Raw genomic sequence first — 8,301 nt, 5'->3', positions numbered from 1 at the left:
ATACTAAAGACGATCTCCATTTATGAAGTGAAAAAGCCTTTCAAACTCTTGCAAAAAAAACCAATATATCTACTTTGGTATTGATCTTCTTAAGATCCAAGAACCGCAAAGTAGGTAAAAATTGTACTATCTCCAATCTTTTCTTACATTAAAGAAGGTTTAAAAATAGCTGTCTTTAAAACATACAGTATAATTGAGAGACTTGCAATGTATAAACAGTTCAGTGTTCCCCAGATTCAGAACTATACATACAACCCAGTGGTGGGATTCACTTACCTTCGCTACCATTTCCCAAATGTGAGTGCGCTCCCACGCATGCAAAGAATGTCATGAATTATGTTGGGGCAGGTGGGCGGAGTCTCCAGCAACCACCGCTACCGGTTCACCCGAACCAATAAGAACTGGCTGCATACCACCTCTGGTACAATCCTATTACTATCTAAAACAGTTTGAGTGGAGGAGGCTGCAGATCTAAATAGTCTGAAATGAAAGAGGAGGCCTAGAGTTGATGTTTGTTTGTTTATTTTTGCTCCTATCTGAAACAGCCAATACTGTGGATCAGCAAAAAAGTTTTTTAAGAATGCAACATAAAAACATCAGTACAGAGATTGGTGAATAAGGCATTATAAAGGAAAGGAGGGAGCTATTAATATGTTGCCACCATCTTAACAATAGCCAGTATATTTAGATGCTCTATTAAAAAAAAATTATAGGAAGTTTGGTAAAATTGGGGGGAGGAATCTTGCCTGTTTTATAATTCTATTGATTTATACTTAGTCTTTTTTCCCCTTATGGCAACCATGCCAAAAATACATTAGATGATGAAACTTACCTGACAAAATTTGTAATTAAGACCATGCACTTAATATAAGACAAGATATTTTTACTTTATTTATATGCCCATTATTTGTATACTAGCAGAACTACGGGGATTCTAAATAGTTCACACAACCAAGTCATTAAAAAAACATTAAAAGCTAGGTAATAACTCTAATAAAAAATAATCCCTATAATTTAAGTAGCATGCTGCTGATCAAGTGTCACATAAAGCACAGATATCATTGTCAGCAGGTTCGTCAGAACACATTTGACGAAAAAATTCTGGGAGGAAACTTGTTCGGGAGGTTTTGTCAGGTTCAAAGAATTGGGAACAACATGAGGAGTTACTTCAGAGTAGATTCTTTATTGTTGCTCACCTATATATAGGAATCTTGCCAGACTAAAGCACTAAGCATAACTATTACACATACCCTATGAAAGGCTAGAGAGAGTCTGCCTTCACTCTCTTCCTGCATATCCAAGATTCCAAGTTGAGTTGCATCTTAGTTCCTTGGGAAAGACCCCCTCCCTCCTGGGATTCTGGACCACATTTTATTACAGACTTCCACAACCTTAGCCCATTCATCTTCTCAGCTGGTGGTAACCAAAGCATTTCTATTTTCTTCCTATATAAAAAACAACACGCATTCTCAAGCCAACTTGAAGGAGACAGACCCAGAGTTAACTGGGGCTTACACCATTTAGGACTTTGTTGATAAATACCAGCATCTTGAATTTCAGAAATCTATTGAAAGCAAATGGAATGCCAACATGAATTTATTTATCACATTTATAGGGCCACCCATCTCACAAAAAAACAACTCTGGGCAGCACACAGACATCAAACAAAACAATTGTTACAAAAATAGAAAAAGCCATTATTAGAAATGAAAATATTATGAAAAATTTAAAATGTGGAAACCACAGAGAAAGTAAAAATATAAATCACAGTGGAGCCATATTAGGAGCCATATCAGGTCTATAAAGCAAAGCACAGCCCAAATAAGATCGTAAGCACAGTCACGGTTTCATTTAGAAACCACTTTGATTAACAACCAAATTGTTGGTTCCAATTGTAGTCATGAAATGACTACCTGTATGGCTTCCGGCTCTGTGGGAATGTTAGCAATTTTATCAGCTAAGTGCTTTGTTGCCATGTCATAGTACTCCAAAAGAAAGTTTGTTGACCTGCCCTGCAACCACAAGGTGGGTAGATCACTTTAAACAGGGCTTCTGGGTGACATTCCGTTAACAATTTATAAGTGCCATGGTGGCACAGTGGTTAGAAAGAAGTATTGCTGACTAATTCTGCCCACATCCAAGAAGTTCAATCCTGACTGGCTCAAGGTTGATTCAGCCTTCCATCCTTCCTAGGTGGGTAAAATGAGAATCCAGATTATTGGGAACAATATGCTAACTCTGTAAACCACTTAGAGAGGGCTGTAAAGCGCTATAGAACAGTATATAAGTCTAAATGCTGTTGATATTGATATTAATACAATAAGGGAGAGGAAATACTACTTTTTTCCCCACACTTACCAATACAGCGAAAATATCAATATGAACTTATAGCTGGGCTCAGATGTAGTAGCTCCTTGTTTTTTTGTCACAAGTGCCCCAGAATCCTGCAGTAACCCAAGAAGTCTGTGGGGACCTATGGTAAGAAGAAACCTATCATGCTGCTGAGGCTCAATAGTTCTGTGGAATAATTGCTGATGATATCACTGGGAAACTCTGCAAGCACCTACTGTAATCTTAGCGGATCCATAAGACACCTGTAACAGACCCTCTTAATTGATTCCTTACCCTCACAAAGGTTAGCTTTGACACTAGCCACAGATTGAATCAGAAGTGACCCAGTTTTGATAAAAGACAAGTAACTAAATCCTTTAGATTATACTTGGTCTCCAAATGAAAACTAGATCTAATACATATCCACTTAGTTAGTCTGAGAACAAGTGGGACTAGCTATGGTTGTCATGGAGACTAGGAGCTCCTGAGATATCCCTGATCCCAGGTTGTTGGCTGTAGTCTTTCTCTCAGGTCTAATACACTGGCAGCAATTGTGTGAGTAGGCTTTTCTGAGCACAGCTATTAAAATAATGTAAATTTTACACGCCTCTTTACATAAACATGGCTCAGACAACTAATTAACCACTATAGGCCCACTCTGATCCTGCATATAAAACAAGCCACTCATTCCATTGGTCTCAGATATGCAACCACAGCCCTTAGGGATATGATCAATTGACCCAACCGCTTAGTCTCTGTGCTTCAGCAGAAGCCTTAATAACTGTTAAATAATGCATTTCTTGGCAGATGTTGGGAATCAGCCCTATCAGACTGAAAGAGCTGCTTTGTGTATTTGCTACAGTATGCTGTCACAAGAAAAGAGTTCAGTGCTTTGTTGCTTATCCCCTTCCCACTAGAATATGCTGAGAAACCAACAGTCCATCATTGAACTGGTCCATAGCTAATTTCCACTGGGATCAAGTGTATTGGAAAACTCACAAAGATGGAGCTGGCATTGAAAAGATCTCTCTCTCTCTCTTTCTCTCTTAGATTTTACATCTTTTGCCCACTATTCTTCTATTGGACCTGTAGGCAAAAGAAAATAAATTAAAATGTCTGGGAGTGGTGTGGGGGGGAGTTACCTCTAGATTCAGCCAAATTTGACCCAGATACTGAAAAGAGGGAAGAATAAATTAAATACAGGAGGGACAGCTCTGTTCTTTATGCTAACCAAGAATACAATAAATAAATAGGCTTTGTGTCCTCTGCCATACCTTCCATTAGAGATTCTGTCCTTGTAAGGAAAGACTACACTACAGGGATTATAACATATTAAGCAATACCTAAAATTTCCAACAAGGATTTACAGAAGCAAGAGAAAGATAATCATGACGATGTTTCTGTAGAAGTACTTATTTTACACCTATAAATGTTTCTATGAATGGAGAAGCTTTGTGGTGATTTCTATAATTTACATTTTTACAGATCTGTGAATTTATCATTCAAAATTAGAAACCCAGAAGGATGCATTGACACACATATTTCAAAATGCTTATAAAAGTAATAGATCACAAATCTGAGCAGTGCTTAAATGAAACAGCTAACTTAATATATCTAGGGGGAGGGAATTAAAATTTGACCCCCACAACATATAGATGAACCCAAAAGTTAAGGGCATAAATTTATATGGATTACTTTTGCCCTATTCCTTGAGCATATAACATTTCCAAAATTAAATATAACATTCATGAAACAATAGAGATAGATACATAATCTGTATTATAATAAAACAAGTTTCCCGTTCCAAAAAGAACCCCTTAATTAATTACCTACTCTAAATAATCATGGTGAAAAAATTATTTCCTGGTACCAAGACAGATCAGCTATAATTTTGGAGAAAGCAAGCTAATGATGCCACAAGCAGTAAAATGAAGCAAACTGCTCATTTTCCCCTTGTCTTAAACTAATTCTCTAACATCTGGATGGGCATGTCCATAAGAATGTACTTGGGATTTCTGCTCGATTCCTGGACATTTATGGTGCCATATTGCAAAATTTTGTTTTACCATGCATGCTGTTCAACATCCACATGAAATTGTTATTATTTGGAGATTTAGAGTAAACTATCATCATCATCAGGAGGACGAGGAGTAGGAGGAAGATAATCTTGCTCTATCTCTTCTTTTCATCCGATCCAGGGATTCTGTTTAATTGTTGAACTAGTGCCTGGCTATGTTAATGCACAAAGAAAGAGGTGGTGTCAGACCATTTATCTTTGCAGGTGAATGGAGTTGCACTGTCCTGAAGGTTTGAATATGTAACTTGTGAGTGCTCTTGGATCCATTTTTATTCCAGTCAGAGACACAAGTGATTTCCTTGATATGAGGTAACTTTCACCAGGACATGCTAGTAGACTAGCTATGAACCTATTGGGTCTGAGATAGACAGTGACAATCAGTTTCCTGGTAACTATTTTAGCTACTACAGGGGATGTAGACAGACTTCATGTGAAATCAAAACAGACAGCATCACAATCGACCCCTTTTCCTTTTGCATATGCATGCGTGGACATGTATAAAAGGGATAGGACTTACATTGCAAAGCCATTTAACCTGCTTTCACACACATATAGCAAATAATCTAAGGTTCTTAAGGTAACCACCAGAGGCCTTGCTGCAAATACACCTTAAGTTAAAATATAGTGAATGGCTATTTAGAAGAAACATTTTTAGTGGTAGCCTCCGAATTTTGGAATGATCCCAGAGATACACTTGGCATCATTATCTTTCTGGTTCCAGTAAAGGACACTTATATTCTTCCAAATCTTTTATTAATATATTAATATTCCTATGATGTTTTCAAAGTGTTTGTTTCTGTTATTATTCCACTTTGTTTTAATATTTTATTGTTTCTTTTATTTGGTAAGTTTTATATAATATTTTAATGTACAGTATCATTTCTACTGATTGTTTAACTCACAGTTTGAAATGATTGCATTTTGTTTAACTGAGTTTTTAATAGGGAGTTATATAAAATGTTATAAATAAATAATAATAAACCCAAGCTTCTGAAAATATTGTTCCCTATTATAACTTAAGGAGAAATGCATCTCTGCTCTGTAACAGGTGGCATACCATCTTACTAGACATACAGCCAATCAACTAAAAATACCTCTATCTCATCACATTTTTGGCTTAAGTCTATTATTGATACCAAGCACAAGTATTTATAAGTGGTTTCAGATTTTAATTAAAATACTTAATACTACTTTCAATTCTAAATGTGTTCAGAACTAAGAGGGATAAGTTTCTAAAAAATATATGAAAGAAGTCATGCTTCATCAGTTTAAGATTCAGTTGCTCAGGCCCCATTTTAATTTAGCCTACTATGAATCCTAGTTTTCCTCCTTGGTTCCTTAACATTTTCATGATGTTTCTCTTAGAGCTATTACCAAAAGTCTCTTTGGTTGATTTTGATACACAGGGCTTCAGAGAAAGATTTGGAATATTTCACAAAGATACTAACTTTCCACTGACATGATAGAAAATTGGCCTGACATGTTTGTAGTAACAAAATAAAATAAAAAAGTAGAAAGTTTTTTAGAAAAGACCTTAGAGTCTTCTAATCCAACCCACTGCTCAAGCAGGAAATACTATATAATTTCAGAAGAATGGTTGTCCAATCTTTCTTTAAAATCTCCAGTGTTGGAACATCCATGACCTCTGGAGACAACTCATTCCACTGATAAATTGTTCTAATTCAGGAAATTTCTCATTAGTTCTAGGTTGGTTCTCTCTTTGACTAGTTTCCATCCATTTCTTCTTGCCCAGCCTTTAGATGCTTTGAAGAATAGGTTGACCCCCTCTTCTTTGTGTGGCAACCCCTCAAATATTGGAATGCTGCTATCATGTCACACCTAGTCCTTCTTTTCATTAAACTAAACATAACCGATACCTGAAATCGTTATTCATATGTATTAGCTTACAGTCCTCTAATCATCTTTGTTGCTATTCTCTGCACTCTTTCTGAACGTCTTTTGTATATCATGGCAAATATAATTGGATGTAATATTCCAAATATTGTCTTACCAAGGCATTATAAAATGGTACCACACTTAATGTGATCTTGATTCTGCCTCTCTGTTAATTCTGCCTAGGACTGCATTGGCTTTTGTGGCAGCTGCAACACATTCCTGACTCATATTTAAATGATTGTCTCCCCAGGACTCCAAGGCCCCTATTGCAGTTACTACTATTGAGCCAGGTACCATTCTATTCTATTCCTGTGCATTAGATTTTTCTTGCCAATATATAGAATCTTACTTTTCTCATCATTGGATTTCATTTTGTAAGATAGAACTCAATGTTTAAGTCAGTCAAGATCCTTCTGTATTTTAACCCTATTTTGGGTTAAACACCAACACCAACCTGGTGTTGTCTATAAATTTGATGAGTTCTCCTATTCCCTCATTTAAGTTGAGTTCTGACTGAAAGTTATATAAGTTATAATATACTACAATAACTGAAGTTTTAATAAACTTATCTGGAAGTTAAGATAATGGGATAATTGTTAAGGCTATAATATCTGGAGTAAACATAAGAGTCACCAAGCATAGGTTGGACAGATATCACTAAGCTAATCCAACTTCATTAAACTGAGGATGTAGCTATTTAGACACTTAAATTTGGAGAAGTATTTCATCATCAACCACTTTTCTCTGGTTGTATTTTTATTTTGCAGGTGTTGGATTGAGGAAGGGCACACAATCTCCACATTAATGGTTTTGGGACCTTCAAACTTGGTAATGATAAATTAGGAAAAGACCAATCTAGCTAGTTTTTTATATATAATTTCAATAAGTTTTATTACCAACCAAATTAGAACACAGGAAAAAGCAAGTAAAGAATAGAAAAAGCTGCACATGCAATAAAAAAGAATAGAGATAGAAAAAAAGAGAAAGATATAAAGAAAGGTATAAAGATATACAGGTAGCTTTCAACTCATCACCATTCGTTTAGTAACTGATTGAAATTATGATGAACCTCCCTGGGGTACTTACAATCCAGATTGCCCTCACATGAATGAACTTTGAGTGCTCAGCAACTGACATTTGTCTGTTTTTTAGTTCCAGTTTTTGGCAAAACCACTGGTTCGCTGAACAATTGTGGCATCCACTTAATGATTGCAGATTTCACTTAATGATTACAATGATTTGCTTAATGGCTGCTGCAAAAAAGGTTATAAAATTGGGTTGGTCACATGGGTGGCCTGATTTATGACCATTGTGAATTACAACTTTGATGGGTAGTCTCTATTACAGTCATAATTCGAGAACTATCTGTAAAGAAGTAGTTTCCAATACTCCTCACTGCACTTATAAGTAGAAGTATATTTTAGCCTCTCTCTCTAGAGCAAAGGTGTAAAACTCATGGCATCACATTGTCATCACGTGACATATTGCAACTTCCCCCTCTTTTACTAAACGGGTAGGTGTGGCCAGTGAGTGACACGGGCCACTAGTTTGATATCCCTCCTCTAGAGTAGCCTCATGAATCTCTTCTTTTTGTAATTACCCTGTTAATCATCAAAACCATAAATCACAATTTCAGGGGAGGGATGTTAGGGATGTTAGGGAAAAATGTTTTAGAGGGTTTAACAAATAAAAGTAAATTCTGGTTTTCTCAAATAAGTCAGTTTATCCATCTCAGCAAACTCTGTCAATTTTATAAATAATTTCTCCAGGGTAGGTAACACCAAATCTTTCCTTTTTTCTGTTTACAATAATTTTGCCCCAGTAATCATATATTTAAATACTCTTTCATGGCATGGCCATCAATCCTAAAAGGAAACATTCTGGCCTCAATAGAGCATTAATTTTTAACATCCACTAGCCTAGCTCATGTTTACAGCCTGTGATCTGCTGTATGCTGCCTCCATTTGGGAAACTTAGGTAAATTTGGCCCATGGAGA

Source organism: Thamnophis sirtalis, unplaced genomic scaffold, assembly GCF_051295495.1.
Source record: "Thamnophis sirtalis isolate CommonGarterSnake01/CBP01778 unplaced genomic scaffold, rThaSir2_p1.2 scaffold_4, whole genome shotgun sequence".
NCBI classification, from domain to species: Eukaryota; Metazoa; Chordata; class Lepidosauria; order Squamata; family Natricidae; genus Thamnophis; species Thamnophis sirtalis.
The sequence above is the reverse complement of the archived record's forward strand: the minus strand, read 5'-3'. Positions refer to the sequence as shown.